Genomic DNA, 20,099 nt, shown 5'->3' on the forward strand with positions numbered 1-20,099 from the left:
CTTATTACATATGGCTCCACCAACTGCCCTTAGAACACCTCTGAATCTGACTACAGTTGTGTAATCATATTAATAGCTACATCAAGCAACACTTGTGTGATATTTTATATCCAAAGCTTAGAAAGCACCAGCAGCAAGCACAACACCCATGGCTGTGAGGAAAACATTTCAGAAGAAAGAGGCAGCAGGCTTAAACACACTATGTACAATAATACCACCCAACTTCTCTGGATTAAAAAAAAGGACAATAATGAAATTTCATATTTAACCAAAACAACAGAGAAATAAAAGAGAGGGAAATGATTATGATTGCTCAGTTGAAATCTGGTCATGGTGCAATGGCTTCTTTAATAATTTTCTGTAGATAGTATCACTTTCTACAGTAACTTTCTACAGATAGCCTTCAAAGGAATCCAGTTTGCCAAAAGATTCTTAACCTAGGAATCTGTGGACTGATTTCAGGGAGTCCATGAACTTGGATGGAGGGAAATAAAGTTATGCCTTTCTGTCCACTAACCTTTGTATTTTTATGTATTTTATTTATACATTTAAAAACATAATTCTGAGAAGGGGTCTATAAACTTCACAAGACTACCAAGTGGAATGCTGGCACACTTTTAAGTTCATAAGGAATTGGGACATGAGCATTTATAAAAACATCCCTATATGTGCCATTGTGAGGAAGTGGTAGACAGATCATGTTTTTGTTCTCTGACAAAGGGATTCATGAAACAGAAAAAAATGGTTAAGAAGTCCTAAAGCTAAGACATATGGTAGTTTTGTACATACAACACAAAAAAGTACAGGGGTCATTTTTTAAATGAGATATTGGAGGAACAAACTGAAGTAGTCAGATACTAATACGTCATATGTTTGTACTCACACAAAGGGCAACAGGAAAGAATTAGCCTTTTCTTATTCTTACAAACACAAGATTAGGATGTATAATATATATCATACACACACACACACACACACACACATACACACACATATAACCTATATTATTGCTACCCCAAATACATAGGGATGGGTTATGCATGTCTCCCTGGAGTGGAACCTCCATAGTTCCACATAACATAGCTCCTAGAAGAATATAATTACATTTGCATTAAGATTTTTGTGGCACTGGGGCAGCTAGGTGGTGCAGTGAGTAAAGCGCTGGCCCTGGAGTCAGGAGGACCCGAGTTCGGTTCCAGCCTGAGACACTTAACACCCACACAAAAATACTAGCCGTGTAACCTTGGGCAAATTACTTAACTCCAACTGTCCTCCAAAAAGGCAAAAAAAAAAAAAAGATTGTTGTGGCATGGTCTAATGGATGGACAGCTGGCCTTGTAGTCAGAAGATCTCAGTTGAAGTCCTGACTGACCCACTTTAACCCTCTTTACTAGCTGTGTGACCATGGGCAATGAAGCTCCCTCATCTATAAAAAATGAGGAGGAGGATATTTGAACAACCTACTTTGAAGTGCTGCTCACTCCAACAACAATTTGATTCAACAATCATTTAAGTATCTACTACATACAAGGCACTGTGCCCTCAGAGAGCTTACATTCTCCTAGGAAAGAAGGGACACAGCTAAGTAAATATAAGATCATTAGAAGATGGATGTAGCATGAACTGAGAGAAGCAAGGTTTTCTAAAAACCTTGTAGCACCTGAACTGAGCTTTGAGAAAAACTGTTGTTAAGAAAAGTATTGTAAACATTAGAATCTAATACTAGAGTCTGTGATACAGATCGTAAGTAATTGCCATCTAGGGTAAATAATGCAGTTCTCAACGTCTTGTTCTAAGGTTGAACACCAGTTCCTCCATTTTCATAAGAAAATTTTCTCTGAACATTTTATTGCTGAGGAAGCAACTTGGGGAGGAAAAACTGATTACTATTCTGATGGGTCATTTAAAGGCGGCCTGACCTAATGGTATTGCTTGTGTAGAGTGAAGAGTGGTGAATGGGACACCAGACACTTTGGTATAGAAAGTATTAGGATATCATAGGAATCAATCAGTAATGTGAGCTGTGCATTACTTACTCTATTATAAGAGGACTGAAAAAGATCAGAGTAACTGAGAGGTACTGAGATTGACCACTGTGCTTGCCTTGAATCTCTTTTCCCTGTATCAGCACACTGCTGTCTGTGTAGGGGCATGATCAAATATATTTGTCTAAGTAAATATCTCCAGCCAGGGTGCTTTATTATGGCCCTTCATAGCCTGTCACTGCACAGAAAGGAACATTCAAAGCTTTAGGGTCAGGTTCAAACACTAAGCATTCTGCTCTATGTTCAGTGTTTAGAAAACTGAGCATCACTGTCATGTTGTTACTCTTCCAAAGTATTGTAGTGGTTCTTGGTCACCTATAGAGCCAAGAGCTTATCTATCAAACTATACAAGGAATGTAAACTCCTAGGTTTTAGCTGTACAGAAAATCCAAGAAAAATATGGGAAATATAATTACAAAGAAGATTCTAAAACTTGATACCTGAGGTTTTTATGGTGAATGATTATGTTAGATTTGCCCTTTCACACTTAAGGAGATATATTTCTACCAGAATGAGGAAGAAAAAGTTATCTCTTTATGGGTTCTGTGAATTGGATACAGAACAAAGGCAGGCAAGAAGGGAAAAACAAAAATGGAAATCATACCATAAGCACCATTAACTCCAGGGCACAGCTGAATTGTCTAGACTTGATGTCAGAACATCTGCAATAGACCTATATGAAAAAAACAAGATTGATAGAGCTAAGGAAAAAATCTTTAAATATAACATATCTTGTACTAATTGTCTCATTTTATATTTCATAAAATCAGACTCATGACACTTCATGATTGGAAAGGACCTCAGCAGTCATCTAATCCAATTCATACTTTAAAAAGAATTCTCTCTATCACACAGTGCCTCAAGACCTCCACTGAAGGGGAGCCTACAACATTCTAAAACAACACATTCTGTTTTTGCACAGCCCTAATTGTTAGGAAGTTTCTCCTTATACAAAGTCTAAATTCACCTCGCTGAAACTTCCACCTATTGTTCCTACTTCTGTACGTATTCCCATTGCTTAGCCCACTATCTGGCACATAGTAAGTGTTTAATAAAAGTTTGTTGACAACTTGACTATTTCTGCCCTTTGAAGCCAAGGAAAAAAATTACAATCCCTCTTCCAGGTGACAAACCCATCAAATGTCTTACGACAACCATCATATCCTCCCAGCCCATTCCCAACTATGTTTTATCTTCTACAGTCTAAACATTCTCACCTCACATTCTTCAACCAACCCTTGCTTTGACTCTCCCAAGAGCCTCCGAACTGGCTTCCCTGCCTCCAGTATTTCCTCTCTCCAAACCATCCACCACATAGTTGCCAAAATGATATTCCTAAAACACAGATCACTCTTTTTCCCCTTTCCTCCAACACAGACAAAGACACACACAAACACAGACACAGAGAGAGAGAGAGAGAGAGAGACACACACACACACACCTTCAATGACTCTCTATTCCCTCTAGGATAAAATACAAATAGTTCAGACTGAATTTTAAAGCCCTCCATATTTTGGCTACTTTCCAAGTCTTCTTTCTTATCATTCCTCGTCCTATAGTACACATTCCAGTCAAACTGGTCTTCTAGCTGTGTTCTCTCTATGACATATCTCTGGCCTCCATCCCTTTGTATAAGGGGTCACCCAGGTTGGTAATGAACTCCTTCCTGATCTTCACTTTACAGGATCATTAGCTTCCTTCAAAGCACAGCTCAGGGTCCAGCTCCTAGAGGAGACCATTTCTAGGTAAGCACTGAGAATAAGGACTATTTTTAGTTATATCTTTGTATATGTGTATATATATATATATATATACATATATATATATATATACCAGCATGCTATACATAGTAGGTACTTAATAAATGTTTACTAAGTTGAATTAAATTGAAATCAAGGACTTCATCATCCTAGGTGCTTTCCTCTGTACATTTTCCAACTTTTCAATTTCCTTCTTAAAATCTGGTTCCCAGAATTGATCACAGTATTCCAAGTGGGTCTTTAGTAGCATAGAATGGCCCTTCACCTCTTTGTTTCTGAACATGGTGCAGTCTCCTAATGCAACCTAAGATCATTTTAGCTTTTTTGGCAGCCATATAATGCTGCTTACTCATAATTAACTAGAAGGCCACTGAAACTTCTGCTCAGTCCCTCTCAGGCAAACATGTCTAACTATACCTGCTCCATTTTATTTGTGATGTTTTAAACCTAAGTAAAAGACATTTCATTTATCCCCATTAAAATGAATCTTATCAAATTTGGCCCAATGTTCTACCCTATCAAAATCTTTTTGAATCCAAATTCTATTATTCAATGTGTTTAACTATGCTCCCCAGCTTTATGACAACTGAAAATTCAAAAGGCATGTCACCTAGGCCTTTATCTAATTCACTGACAAAAATCTAAGACTGCATAGGGCCAAGCAAAAATTCCTACATAGATATACTAGAGACATATTTCCTTTCCAAATTGACATGAATTCAAGTTAACAAGAATTTATTAAGCACTTAATTTGTGCCAAGCATGGTATTAACTACTAGGGATACAAAGAGGCCCTCGAGGAGCTCATGATCTCCTGAGAGAAGGGGAGAGAATTTGAAAAAATACTACATATGAAATATACATTTAGATTTCATATCCTGTGTATGTAAATATGCATGTGTGTATATGTGTTATACATTCATGCATGCATATATGCACACAGGATATGAAATATATGTCATATATATACATATACACAGAAGATAAACTGGAGATAATCTTGGAGGGAAGGCACGAAACTTAAAGAAATCTGGGAAAGGCTTCCTACAGGAGATGGGGTTTTAGATTAAATTTAAAGAAGCAGAGATAAGAAAGGAGAGAATTCCAGGCATGGAGGAGATCCAGTGAAAATGCCCCAGAGTTAGGAGATGGAGTGCCTTATATAAGGAACAGCATGGAGGACAGTGTCATTGGATCACAGAATATGTGATCCCTATGTGGCAGGGAGTCAAGTGTAATAAGATGAGAAAGGCAGAAAAAAAACCAAGTTATGAAGGACTTTAAAAGCCAAACAGGATTTTTTCATTGATCCTAAAGCAAGAGGGAGACACTGGAGCATCTGAAGCCATTATCAGGCATGCCTTTGGCTTCTTCCATTAACCAATTCCAAATATACTTAATTATATTAGAATCGAGCCCACATTTTCCCCTCTTTTTCACAAAAACATCACTATAGACTTTATTAAATGGTTAAAATCTGAGTAAATCACATCTACTGCATTTTTCTGATCTACTAACTAATGTACCTTGTCAAAAAGTGAAACAGGGTTAGTTTGTCATGAACTGTTATTGAGAAAGCCAAGCGGACTCTTTGTCATCACTGCTTCCACTTCTCTCCAACAGAATTAGTTTCATAATACTTTCTAGAGTTTCGCCACAAAATGAAGTCAAGATCACTGGTCTATTGTTTACAGAAAGACCTTTTTTTCCTTTAAATATTGAGGCAACATCTGAGATTAATAAGATAATATTGGTAAAGTACTTAGCACTTACTCATAAATGCTGGTTCCTTCCTTCCTTCCTTCCTTCCATCCTTCCTTCCTTCCTTCTTTCCTTCTTTCCTTTCTTCCTTCCTCCCTTCATTCCTTCCTTCCAACAATCATGGACACTGACTTAGCAGTCAAAAAGGTACATTCTTTCAGCACCCTAGGACGAAGCTCAATTTAGGCCAGTTGACATGATCTCCTGAAGACCATCTAACTACTCTCTAATTATCCCCTAATTTGTCTTAGACATTGACTCCATATTAACCATTTTGATTCTGTCCCTCCAATCTGAAGATCATTCTCCTTGATAAAGGGAAACCAAAGTAAAAATCAAGCTTCAACATAGCTAAAACAACAGCAACAACAAAACCCCCAAACCCTTTGTCTTTCTGTTGTCTTCAGCTTTCTCCATCTGCCTCAGTTCATTCTCAGCTTTTGTACTCCTGACAGGATTCTTTCAGAGTGAAACTATGCTTTTGCATTCATTCTGACTAACATATCCTTGTTTTCATCTTTGGTAAATGCCTTTATAAACACCAAATTGGTGAGTTTCTTGTGCATTTAAACACAGTTGACAAAAGCAACAATAACAACAATAGCAACAACTATTGCTCAGTAACACAAGAAGTGCTAATAAATCTATTATGTAAACCAGTGATCCCAACCTGTGGGAGGCAGATTCCTAGTTACTGTAAAGGGTCTATCTCATTAAATGACTCAGTAAGATAAAAAAGGAAACAAACTTTCTGTCTCCTTGCCTCAAATCTCTCCCATCTTCAACTCTTCTTTCACACAGCCAAAGTAATTTTTCCAAAGTTCAGGTCTGATCATACTAAGCACTCCACAAACTCCAGTGGTTCCCTATCACTTCTAGGAACAATTAGGGACTCCTCTGTTTGACATCTAAAGATCTGCACAGCCCAGCCATTTCCTGCCTTTTTGGTCTCCTCCATGCTTTCTGTAGTACACAAGTACCGACTGGTCTTGCCATCTCTCACACACAACATTCAATCTTCCATCTCCATGTGTTTATACTGGCTTTCCCTTGTGCTTGGGATGCTCTTTTTCCATTCCTCCACCTCCTGGATTCCCTCGTTTTCTTCAATACTGAGTTGTCATCTACTGCAGGGACTTTCTTGGCCCTCCTGGTGCCTAGCACCTTCTCTTTCATCTGGTCCATAAGCCCTCCTTCCACTTATATATGTTCATGTTGTCCTTGTAATCATGGAAGCTTCTTGAGGGGTGACTATGTCACTTTTGCTCTGTATCCCCAGACAGAGTGCCTGCCATGCAGTGATTAAAAAGTGCTTGATGCTTTGATACTTTCGGTTGGTTAAATAATGTGTATTACATATGTATATATACTTTCATTTTGGGTGATCTCAATGCTATAGAGAACTACTGATGTAAAAACTTTCTGATGATGCACATATCCTACCTAGAGTACTGAGAGGTTAAATAGCTTCTGCATGGTACAACAGTCAATATGTTTTGGAGGCAGTACTTGAAGCCAGGCCTCTTTGATTATAAGATCAGTCCTCTAGTCACTATTTTGAGCTGCCTTTAGATACTGCTGTGGTTATTAATGTTAAAATTAATTATTGAATTCATGGCAGCATAATACAATTGAACGACTCAAGAATCAGAGAGCCTGGGTTCAAATCCTGCCCTTGACATTTATTCACTATATGACTTTGGGCATGTTACTTTTTTCTGGGTCTCAATTTTCTCTTCCAGTTTGAGATTTATGAACATTCTCAACCAACAGCTTCTGTGAATACAATTACTATTGAGGGTCCAAAACTTTAATCAGTGAGAAGGGTGGGAATCACTGATGTAGTAATCAGTTATGGAAATAATTATTTTTTTTTAAAATAATTTCATTTTACCTTGACTAATTCTTCAATTCAATTCTAAGAGCTAGTCAAGTAAGTAAAAACAACTTATTGTTCACAGATGAAAGGCTATAATTATATTTCCAAAATATTTTCCAGAATCAACTTAAAATAAGTCTGCTACTCTTTGGTAATGTTAAAGCATAATGTCTCTATCATGATTGTCAGATCAGAATCTAACCCTGTGTGGACAAGCAGTCACTGATACGCACAGTCACATAGATGGAAGAAAGATACACAAATAAACAGAAAGTGACTATGAGGATCTGTCAATCTGACAACCCCAAGACATAAAAAGAAATTTTCCATCAATCAACCGGGCAGCTAGTTAGCTGAAAATTAAGCTGGGATGTTGCTAGGTTAATAAGACACTTAAGGTTTATAATTTCAAAAGTGATTATGCTTCTACATCATCCTGGCCTATTTTGGAAGAAGAGATATAGAATACAGAGGGCTGAGGAAGATTCCCAAGAGATCCTCACCAAGGAATGGGATTCCCCTAAAGGGTCTGAGGTATTCCAAATATCATTTTTGAAGATCATTCTCATCTCATTCATTCTAAAAACACTCACTAGGCATCTCTACTATTTGCAAAGACCTATGGTAAGCTAGAGTAAAGATGCATATGTAAATAAGGTAAGACTTCTGACCTCAAGGAGCTTATAGTCTAGTAGGAGACATAAGACATGCAGATAATTATAAGATAAAATGAAACATGATAAAGTATAAAAGAAAGGTACAAACATAGTGTTATGAGAGTTCCAAAAAAGGAGAGATTGATCTTAACTGAGGAATTCAAAGAAGGCTTTGTGGAAATGATACCATTTAAAGAGAGCCTTAAGATGGGGCAAAGATGGGTGAGAGAAATATTAAGGTAGACAGAGGTTCATGAAAGAAGTATGTTTTTTGCAGAACTTGGTAGAAAAAAAGTGATGTGGTTTATAAACCTTTCAAGGAAAATAAATGGAAGAATCTAAGGCTAAAAATCCATTTATTTGTCAAATGAATCTGAAAGAGAAAGAATAATTAGGAGAAATAATATACCATGGAAAGGACACTCAATCAATCAATATTTCTTAAGTGCTTACTATGTGCCAGGCACTGCGATATGCACTGTGAAATACAAAAATAGGCAAAAGCCAGTCTCTGCCTTCAAGGAGCTTATCATATAATTGGGGAGACCGCATGCGAACCAATATACACAAAGCAAGTTAGCTATATACAGGATAAACAGGAATTAATTAACAAAGAGAAGGCATTGGAGTTGAGAGGGTTTGGGAAAGACTTCCTGTAGAAAGTGGGATTTTGTTGAGACTTAAAGTTATTCAGGAAGGCCACTCCACTTGAAATCAGGAGATCTGTGTTTGAATCCTATATCTAACATTTATTACCTCTGTGATGTTCAGAAAATAACTTAACAGCTTTGAATTTCAGTTCCTCATCTATAAAATGGAAATAATAATAATACTTAGGCTGCCTACTTCACATAGTTGTCATGAAGGAGGCATATTGAAAACAAACTATAAAGCTATATAAATGCGAATTACAAAATGAGTCACAAAATGTGAGTCAGAGTAGAGCAGTAAATGGGAAGTAGTTTGAGAAATGGGAACAGAACTCTGTCAGGTAGAACAACAAATTTCTAGTCTATTAGTTTATCACTTAAGTGACATAGTCTTTCTCCCATAGAAATGAAATCATCACTACAATTATAGGTATGAAGAAAAACCAACTGGAATAGACATTAAACATTTATTAGGACTTAACATTTTCACATGATTTCACATACTTAGGTAAATATAGCGATGAACTTTACTATTAACTAGGATAAGGTAACAACAGTCTGTGTTTCACCAAAGCTAGCTGTGGAATTTTAAAAGGCAACTGTGCATTTTCTCGTTAGTGGCCATGATCACCAGAAGTGGTAGTCAGGCCCCTTCTCTGCATTCATCAGCAGAATAGGTACTAATCCTTGATCAGAAATTCTGGACCATTCAGAGCTTCCTTGGGATCCTTCTTTTCACACTTCGTTGTTTTGATACTAATAAAAACTATGACTAAGTCAAGTCAAGATTATGGAAGCTTCTTAACTGAAAGTATCCTCTACCTTTAAGCCCTTTACTTTCTAGTATTTCAGCTCAAATCTTTCCTTTTCCCCATCTCCTACCCACAAGCCCTTTTGTTTCCTGTTAAATTTTTTTAAAAGCCTTTGGAAGAGGCAAGAAGCCTTAAAAGTCAATTGTGATATAATGGAAAGATCACTGTTGTCAGAATCAAAATATCTGTGTTTGAATCCCAGGTCTATCACTGACTAACTGTATCACAGAGTCAGTCAGGCAACAAGCATTTAATTGCTTGCTTTATGTCAGGCACTATGCTGAGTACTGGGCATACAAAGACAAAAGCAAACAAGCAAAAAACAGTCCCCATTCTCAGGGAGCTCACAGAGAAGCAGCTGGATGGCACAGTGCATAGAACACTGGAATGGAGCTAGAAAGACCAGAATCTGACTCCCACCTCTGATGCTCACTGGCTTAATAATTACAGGTAAGTCATTTAATCTCTCTTGGCTTCAGTTTCATCATCTGCAAAATGAGAGTAAATAGCAGCACTTCTTGGGTTGTTGTGAAGAACAAATGAAATAACATATGTAAAGTGCTTTGCAAACCTTCAAGTGCTTTATAAAAGTTATCCATTATTACTACCATCATCATGATTATTTCTGAACCTCATTTTTCCCATCTGTAAGATAGGGATGATGAAGACACTGATACTAATAATAATACTTGCTTTAGCTACTTCACAGGTATAGCTACTACAAGTATAACATAAGCTGGTTGTGTAAACTGCAAATATCTACATAAATCTGTACTATTTAAGTGATTTGCTTGCTTTTGAAATGGAGTTTAATTAATTTTAAAATTAAGTGATTCCATCTTGGTTGTAATCAATCAAAGGCCTACTCTAGTATGCTGGGAAAGCAAAAAAAGTATAGCAGCGTTTATCTGAAAAAAGCTCCTTTTATCCTGCTGCCTGTTTGATTAGATGTTTCTTTCTATAGATAACTGCTTACCAATCATCTATATCCTATTCTAATTGTCTATACACTATACTTCACCTATCTCATGCTTTAACTATTTACTTCTTTTAAAATCAGATGGTTCTTAACTGATAGTCTGTTTTTCTATATTCCTGTGTATTACTATACCTTGTTAGGGTATCCAATCAGAATTGAACATTGCCTTTAATTTTATTGTTTTTCTGTAGTAAAAAAAAAAAAAAAGACAACATAGAAAAATCTACCTGAATTTTCACTCATTTTCTCTCCAGCTTCTACTCCTGACTCTCTGGACTTCTTTCTCCACCATGCCTCAGAAGCCTTTTTGCCCAAGATTACTCTACCCCACTGGCCTTTTTATCCTAAAATACTTCTCCACTACTGCCACCAGAAAAACATAAGAGTAAAGAAGTATAAGGGTTTTTATTTAGTCCTTACAAGACTACAATTTCTAATTTCCATCATTATCTACCCTACAAAGAGAAATATATATGAGACCAAGTATGCTATTTCACAGATGGCTGCCAATGTACAAATCACATTCCCGATTCATTAGCCAGGGAAGTTTTCATGACTATTATGTCTCCTTTTGTTGCCACAGAATGACTAACAATGATTTTAATAAGTAATTAATAGGTGGTGAAGTTTCTAGTTCTGCATAATCAATTCACATTTTTTCCCTAATTCTTATAACAAGTAAACATGAGAGAAGATGACTTCAATATCCTGGGGATCTCTAAGCACTAACTCATACTTACCCTTAGTGACTCAGGTTGTGAGTCAAGATGACCACTCGATTATCCATTCCACAAATATTTATTAAGCACTTAACTCATGCCTGGGCTCTGAAGTGATAGTTCAAATACCACCTCTGATGATTATTAAAGCTCTCTGACCTTGAGCAAATATTATAACGTGCCCGTTCCTCAGTTTCCTTCTCTACAAAATGAAAGGGTCACACTAGATGGCCTCCATGGCCTCTTCTAGCTCTAGCTCTTCAATTCCATGATCAGTGATCCTACTCTGTGCCTAGTATTGTCTCAGGCATTGCAGGGGGAAAAGGACAGATGAAAAAATGGAGTCCCTCCCCTTAGACAATTTAGTTTCTAGAGAGATAAGAGCTCTAAGCTCTAAGCTTTGGTTTCCTCATCTCTAAAATTGGGAACATACTTGTACTACTTATATCAAAATTTGTTTTCAGGAAATCACTTTGTAACTTTCAAAGTACTATATAAATGTGAATTTTCAGATTTACAATCTTGCATTTCAATTCCAAATATAGTAAATGGGTTTTTTTGGATTTTTTTCTGCTCTTTCTTTTATCCTAGAGATAAAGGACTCTAAAGCATTACTAAAAGTATAAATGCAACCCTGAGTCAAAGTATGGGGGTTTTGAAACAAGGGGACTCTGTCAGAGGCAACCACAGCAGCAGCAGCACTTTAAGGAGAGAAGCAGAAAGGTAACAGAATGCAGAAGTAGATGTCCTCTCCTCAAGGGGCTATGGCCAGTTGCTACACAGACACAGTTCAAGATGGGCTCAGTAAGAACTGAATTTAAAGAAATGTGTGCAACCAAATGGGCATGAATACAAGTGAAGCTAATTTATGTCAAATTCTCAGAAGTTTTAGAATGGAAAAATTGTCAAATTTAGTCCAGGCAACTGTTTCTAGACCAAAAGGCTTAGTCAAACCCATAAGGGTGGAGGAAGTGGAGGGGGGGAAAGGGTGGACTCTTTGTCCAAAATCCTTTCCTATGAAGATTTACAGTAACCCACAAACACATCTTAACGCTTGAGAAATCATCAAAGGCACTGGCAACAATCAAGTTCCAAATTAAATGATCTTTTCCAAATTAAAAACAAGCACATGCACAATAAAGAAGGAAAAAAAATACTGGAACAAATCACATTGCTTTCTATGGACTAAAACAGGCTCAAAAACACCTCTGTCATTACAAGTTCTGGACTGGTACCTGATGGAATGTATCAGCTGATTCTAAAAGTTAATTCGGAAAAGTAATTATAATCTGATTTAAATCTAGGCTTAAATCAGGTATCCTTGAGTGCTTCACTCTTGTCAACTACTTCAACACACCTTTGCCTCCTTGGAGTATCTCTGGTTTTAATTCAATTGTGGTTTAGAGGCGGGAGGACTAGACTTGGAAGAAGGAAACCTGAGTTCTTATCCCAATGCTGCTACTAACCATAATGGAATCTTGGCCAAGTTGTTTTTCTTGAGTTCTTTTTTCTTATTTGTGAAATTAGAAGATTGGACTAGATGAATTTGACAATCCCCTTCAACTCTAACTTTCTATGATTCTATAATGGATTTGTTTCTGGACTCTCTATGATCTGAGGTAATGCTGGATGACCTCTATAAAGCAGGCCTCATGAATTCTCATGTTTCTAGACCATTTGGAATAGTTTCCAGGAGAGTCATGTTATTTACCAACCATTACCACCCATCAGCAATTCCCAAACCAAGCACAAGCATGCAAGTCACACACACACACACACATACACACACACACACACACACACAAATATAGGCTAAGGAGTTCTCAGGAAAATTATAAACTGATAGCTAGATGATACCTACCCTGGAAAGGGGTGCTTTTATACAACACAAGTTCAGTAATGGAACCATGTGTGGTACTAATAAAAACACATTAAATCTGAGGATTAAGCAATGAGGACCAGATTTTGAATCTTGAGGAAATGCCATTGACATTAAGATTTTGGAAATACTGATTTTCTCCACATACCTAAATTTACATTTACATGTACCTTCATTACATTTTTCTGAAAACCAGGAAAAATTGGATAGTGCCTATTCCAGTGGTGTACAATTTGTACCCATGATGATATTTAAAATTTCACAAGAGATTTATATCACAGAGAGGTCATTGTCTACTGGAAGCTATTTTGAAAAGTAAAACTGTAGCTGTCAATATCCTAACTAGTGTTAATCGATTCTCATAGGATTAATTGAACTTAAGGATGGAGGACAGAATTAACCTGAAGGTCTTGTCAGCCGACTTCCTAAAAGGCTGCTTATATAGCCCATATGTGCAATGGCACTGCTTTCTTTTTTATTCATGTTATTTAAGCCTGAAATGTTTGGAAGCAGGTATCATTGTCTTCACTTTGTTTTGAAAAGGCAGTAAGAATGAATTAATCTATAATCACACTGATGACAAGAAAGGGACTTTTAACTCTTTCCTTTAAGAAGATAAAGAAAAGTCTTTACTAAAGGAACTACCTAATATAAGCTACAGATGTGAATTATGTAATGAAAGTCTCTCTTATTCTTCCTTGAATTCAAATGCAATATTTTGAAAATCAGCTAACAAGTTAAATGAGAGGGCAACAGAGTTCAAAGAATCTTATTTCTCCCCCAAATCTCTATGAATGCAAAGAATCTTCTAAATTAGACTATTCTGCCTTTTAAGTAAAAATAACTCTTCTCCCACCCACCCCCTCCTTCTCAAATACAAATATTCCCTCAGAAAGGGTCCTTACTACTGAGCTGGATTCTCTTTGGTAATTCCCTGGTATCGGAGTGAGCGTTTTAGAAATGACAGTCATTCCTTAAGGTCATTTGGCAGTCTCTTAAGAAGAGCACACGTTGCATTTCTCAAGAGGTGGATCACACTTTGTAAAACACCCTGCTCTGTAACTATTCTGACACCCAAGTCTGCATATATCAGGGTCACTTTATGCTAAGTTATGCAATTGCCCAGAAGGAATAACACCAAGCCAGAGAACCCCAGTAGCTGATTCTTCCTGTAATTTCCTCACCATTGCCCTACTCTCCATCCCACCTGAAACTGGAGCTCCACTCCCCCTCTCACTGTCCCCCAGCTCCATACCACTTCCTGGAGTTTCCTGGACATGACTGCATGGATACCTTCTCTTAACCTCCTGCTTTCCAGTACCACCGTATGTGTTGTTTTCCCCCTTTAGGCTGTAAGGTCTTTGAAGGCAGGGACTTTTGTTTCTCTGTATTTGTATCAGCAGATGCTACCACATATTTCTCTGTCTGTCTGTCTCTCTGTCTCTGTCTGTCTCTCTGTCTCTCTGTCTCTCTGTCTCTCTCTGTCTCTGTCCCTGTCTGTCTCTCTGTCTCTCTCACTCTCTGTCTCTCTCTCTCTCTGACTCTCTCTCTGTCTCTGTCCCTGTCTGTCTCTCTGTCTCTCTGTCTCTCTCTGTCTCTCTCTCTCTCTGTCTCTCTCTCTCTCTGACTCTCTCTCTGTCTCTGTCTCTCTCTGTGTCCTGAACTTATTTAACTACTAATAATCTCATGGTGGTTTATAATTTTAGTTTGCACTTCCAAGAACCCTCATGGAAGAACAGCCTACTGGCGCAGACCAGCAGATTTCACAAACAATGAGGAACCAAATAGGAGCTAGGGGACAAGAAACCTGCTGTAGCATCATTATTAGCAGGACTGGTTCCCACTCATGCCCTCAGTGGGCTTAGAACTCACAGCCAACATGACAAGAGCAATCTGTCCATTGTCATATTTGGCCCCTCTCATCGTAGCTCTTATAATTTTTTTCTATTCTGTGTGTCCCCCAAATTAACTTCTGGCTCAGGTTTTCTTTGACTCCTCTTTCTTACTACCTGGAAGGGAAAGTGGGGAAGAAATTGCCAGGCTTTCTCTGGACAACATAAAGTCTAAGATTGACTCCAGTCTATATTAGTGGTCATTGCATGTAGAAAGCAATCAATTAATCAACAAGGATTTATTAAGTGCTTAATATGTACCAGGCACTGTGTTGGGCATGAAGGACAAAAAACAAGACAGAAAAAGATATTGGTCCAAAGGAGTTTAAATTCTATGAAGAGAGGTGACATATGCTTTTCATGAGTAGACACAAAAGTAGGTGATTTGGGGGTTTGGGGAACACTAGCAGCTACAAAGATAAGAAAAAAACCTTATGTAGAAGGTGGAGCAGGAGTTGATTCTTGAGGACAACTAGGGATCCTAAAAGGCGGAAGTTAGGGAGGGGTATTGGGTCACCTCGTGTGCAAAGGAGTCAAGTCAAGTGAACAAGTACTTAAGTGCCTACCATGTGCCAAATTTTGCTCTAAGGGCTGGGCCAGAAATGAAAATGGAGGGTCCTCCATGAGGGTGAATAAAAAAGTTGTTATGAGTGGACCAGATAATACATGAAAGGGAGCATCGTACAATAGTTATGAGGGCTGTTAAATGCCAAAAACGAAGAGTTTCTATTTGACCCTTAAGGTAAAAAGGGGTCACTGGAGTTTTTTTGGAAAGGGTAATAGCATGGTCAGACTTATACTTTAGAAAAATCACTTTCATAGCTGTGTGAATGATGGACTGAAGAGATGAGGCAAGGAGATCAACTAGGAGATGAATGAAATGGTCCAGATAAGATTTAATAAGGCATTCACTATGATAGTGGCTATGTGAGTAGATAGAAGGCATAAGATGTAAGAGATATTGTAGAGATAGATATAAGATTTGATATTAATAAAAAGTTATTCACAAGAAAAGAACTGGATGAAGAATTAATCACCACAGTTCTTAACACGTAGAATTATATGGGGATAAGGAATATCCTTCATACCAGAAACTGTTAGGGGAGACATATCTACACAGCTGTATATAGCACATTATTTTTAATGCATTATATAACAAGTTTCTTGAGAACTAGAACTGTTATATTTTCCTTGAATACTTAGAGCCTAGTGTATAATAAGCTCTTAATAAATGATTATTGATAAAGTGATTGATTATGGGAAAAAGAAATAAGATTTGGCAACTTATTGGATATAATGATGATAATAACTAGCATTTACAATTCTAAAAAATTTGCAAAATATTTTACATATGTTATTTCATTTGATTCATACAACAACCCTATACGATAGATATTAGTATCTTCATTTTACATATAAGGAAACTGAAAATTTAAGTGATTTGCCCAAGGTCACACAGCTAGTGTTTGAGTCAGGTATCAAACCTAGGTTTCTTTGGCTCCAGGTTCACTCTATCCACTACACCACTAACCTGTGGGGTGAATACAAGTGAGGAGGTGAGGATGACCACTGAATTTTGAACCTGGGTGCCTGGAAGAATGGTTTGCCATCCTCAACAGAACTAGAGAAGTTCAGAAGAGGGTGGATCAGGAAGGAAAGGTGATTCATGCTGTTTTAGAAGTGCTGAATTTGAGATGTCTATGGGACATACAGTTCATCATGTCCAAGAAGTAGTTGGTGATGTATGTAGCTCAGGTAGAGACTAAGGCTGAATCCATAGATCTGGAGCTGTGTGAACAGAAATAATGAAACCCAAGAGAGCTGAGCAGGACCTCAGGTAAGAGTGTAGAGAGGGCCAAGGACAGAATCTTTGGGTATAGTCATGATCCTTAAATTCCCCAGCCTTCTTTATATAGGGGTTAGAAATCTTCTAATTCATATCAAAGCTGCAAATCCTGGTAGAGGGTAAAAAGTAAAGATTGCGGGTGTTTGAGGATGTGGAAGTTTTTCAGATCATAAAAATACTGCTATACAATGTTGACAGCTTGCCTTTAACTATTTTATTCTTTGTACTAGAGGTTAGGCTCCAAAGCCGAGTTGAGCAAAGATTTTACTCTTTACACTTTACTCTGCTCTGTAGCTTCACTGACATACACCTCTGACGAAGCTGATGGTATGGAAAGCAAAGTGAGACAAATATGGAAAAGACTGCCAAGACCTAGACATTCAAAGGCAATATTAATTACATCCAAAAGCATGCCTATAGCATCATTCTTGATATTAAATAGGTCAAATCAAACTGAGTTCTGCTTTGTCTGGAAAGATCATATGGGATTAAAAGCACATAATTCCACTTCTAGTGTGTAACCTTTCTATATGGGTACAAGTAACTTGAATGGTAAAAAATCTAGTGTAAGGAGTAACTTTTAATGTAAAGTTCATATTCCAATACCAAGAGCTTCCCAAGTAAATTACTTAAATTTCAATGGAATTCCTAAAAGTATTAAAATGAACACATTTATATTACTATTCATATTAAGAATAACCTCTGTTTCTATACTCAGAATGACCAATCTGTCAGCAATTCCTTTTACTGATGCAATTTTTGCTTTCAGCAAAATATACAGTTATATTAGGTGTACAATTTTTAAAATAATGAAACAAGCCAAAGCTGAGCATGAGATATTTGTATTGGACCCCACTTATACCACCCTCACTTGGCAATGTCACAAATATTAAATGTTAAAGGGTCAAATGCAGAATAACCTTGGACCATGTACTAAAGGGAGAAAAAAGGGATAAAAGTCTCTACCCTCTTCTATGCCTTCCCCACAGCCATAATCCTGGGATGTGGTCCCAGAACCACATTCAAGACTAAGAAAAGGCTCTGGAAGAAAGACACACTAAATTTCCTTCTTGATCTGGACTGTGAAATATAACAAACCCTGATCCATAGTTATATACTTGTAGACTTCTGACACGTTCCCAGGAGCCAGAAAGTTGTGGGAGCTTTTAAGTCTCTGAGGTTAAACTCACTCCACCTCTGGGGGGAGGGGGGAAATCACTTATGAATGACCTTTACAAATCCCACTGCACTCCTTTCTATCTTGGAGGTTTCTTTTCTTCCTTCTTTTTTCTTCTGTCCTTTGGAGGGAAAGGGTAGTTAAGTACATAGGTTTGAGGATTACTCTTTAAGGTATTGGGGAGAAAAGAATAAAGTTTTAGGGTCCTTTTTCATACACCCTAACTGAAACTTCAGTATGTGCTACATTATGATTTCTCTGGATTCCTCACTAAAAACATCATTTCTCATTTATTTAAAATCCTAGACCAATGCCATAAATTTATAAAAGAAAAAAAAAGTAAAACATATCAGTAAACAATCAAATGCATTTTCTTTTGTAGTATTTAATTTGAATGAGAAGAAATATGTTTGTCATTTAGTTGGTCTGTATATACCTAGAACATAATTCAGTTTGCTTTCTCAAATCAGCTCATTCTTTGTTCAGTCCTGTTTTCTGTCTTGCATCTAATTACTTGTTCAGCTCCTCTGCTATTTGGTTTTAAGCACCTCTTACCCCCAAGGCCTCATGGCTCTAAGGGCTTGTTGAATGTTAAACAAGCACATTTAAATCTTTGTCTTGAAATGAGTAAAATAAAAGTCTTACACCTAATACCTAACATGGAAACCCCCTCTAACCACCTACATATTAGAATTTGCATGATATAAAGGACTACAAGATTATAATGGGCATCCATACTCAGAATTAGAGGATGAAAAAAACTCATTTTAGAGGTAAATTTACAACAAATGGCTTTATTCTTGATTAACTATGTGTGTTTGGGGATATACAGATTGGGATGTGCATAATTTAATTACCTAATAAGTACCAGATGAGCAGGAAACAGTGAAAAAGAAAAAAACCAAGGAAGAAATAAAGAGAGGAAAAGCATAAGAAAAGAAAAAAAAAAACGGGAAATCATATACAGAAAAAAATGGAATAACCAATAGAAAAGACAATAGTTATTAACAGCCCAGAGCTCTTAAGATTCATTTTTTTCTTTCAAATTTTAATTATTGAGATATAATGAGAGGCAGTGGGGCTTACACTGCACTTGCCAGGGAGCTAAGCAGCCCTGGATTGCATTCTTGGTTTTACTAGTGTCTCACTATGAAACCTTTGGGGAGACAATCTCTCTGACCTTAGTTCAGCCATGTTTAAAAGCAGGATGAGAATACCTGCCCCACACTGTTAATCTACCATTATGGAGTGAGTATTAATGAATGATGCCTGTCAAAAAACTAGAACTACCTTTTAAAAAAAAAACCATTGCAAATGCTGAAATAAATATTATTATTGATTCACTGACAAATTGTTTACATAAATGAATTCCTCATCACTCTATTTCTGAAAAGCAAAAATAAATATATGTACCATGGACAGGAAAGTGCAATTTTTCATATGTGCAGTTAAAAAATAGATTATTGAAAATTCTATAAGAAAACAGGCATGTTTCACTAATCAAATCAATGGAGGTTAAAAGTTCATTCACTGAAAGTTAGAACTGAAGTGACGATAGATATTACTCATTTTACATAGGATAAAACTGAAGCTGAGGAAAGTCAAATGACCCTTTCAAGTCACAAAGATCATTATTAGAAGAGGCTGTGCTAGATAGAATTCACATTTCCTGATTTCTAATCTAGAGTTCTTTCTACTATAGCTCATTTAGTGTAGTCAGTGTTTCAAGATTCTCTGTTAAATTGTTATTACTTTTTTTTAGCTATAATACTTCTCAGCAATTCATTCCCAATATATGTCTTTTGTATTAGCATCAACTCAATAAAGGTTTCACTTTTCCTTCTTTATTATCAATGAATACTAATCTGCCTTCCCAAAATATATCTGATCACTAAAATTTTTTTGTTTCATACCTCTTGATTTTGATATGAAATTAATAAATATGCATATACAATAAAAGTATGTGAACTAATAAAAACAAAACATATGAGGAAAAAAATGAAAATAAAATAGAAAAAAAGATTAAAAGGATGATAACCTAAAT

At 36.8% G+C, this 20,099-nt stretch overlaps 1 protein-coding gene across 39 annotated transcripts in view; it reads right to left on the bottom strand.

The window, feature by feature from the left end:
• Positions 1-20,099, bottom strand: part of ZBTB20 (zinc finger and BTB domain containing 20) — a 1,019,756-nt gene that overhangs the window by 726,701 nt on the left and 272,956 nt on the right. For 27 of the 39 annotated variants that reach the window (XR_011164811.1, XM_069069927.1, XM_069069916.1 and 24 more), the window contains one exon: positions 2,650-2,718. The exons of the other annotated variants lie outside the window; for them this stretch is intronic. The gene's annotated coding sequence lies outside the window, so the exon portion shown is untranslated. The remainder of the gene's footprint in view (positions 1-2,649; positions 2,719-20,099) is intronic. 39 annotated transcript variants of the gene reach the window in all.

Source organism: Petaurus breviceps, unplaced genomic scaffold (assembly GCF_028583685.1).
Source record: "Petaurus breviceps papuanus isolate PSGF00001 unplaced genomic scaffold, PetGlider_PUasm1.0 90792, whole genome shotgun sequence".
NCBI classification, from domain to species: Eukaryota; Metazoa; Chordata; class Mammalia; order Diprotodontia; family Petauridae; genus Petaurus; species Petaurus breviceps.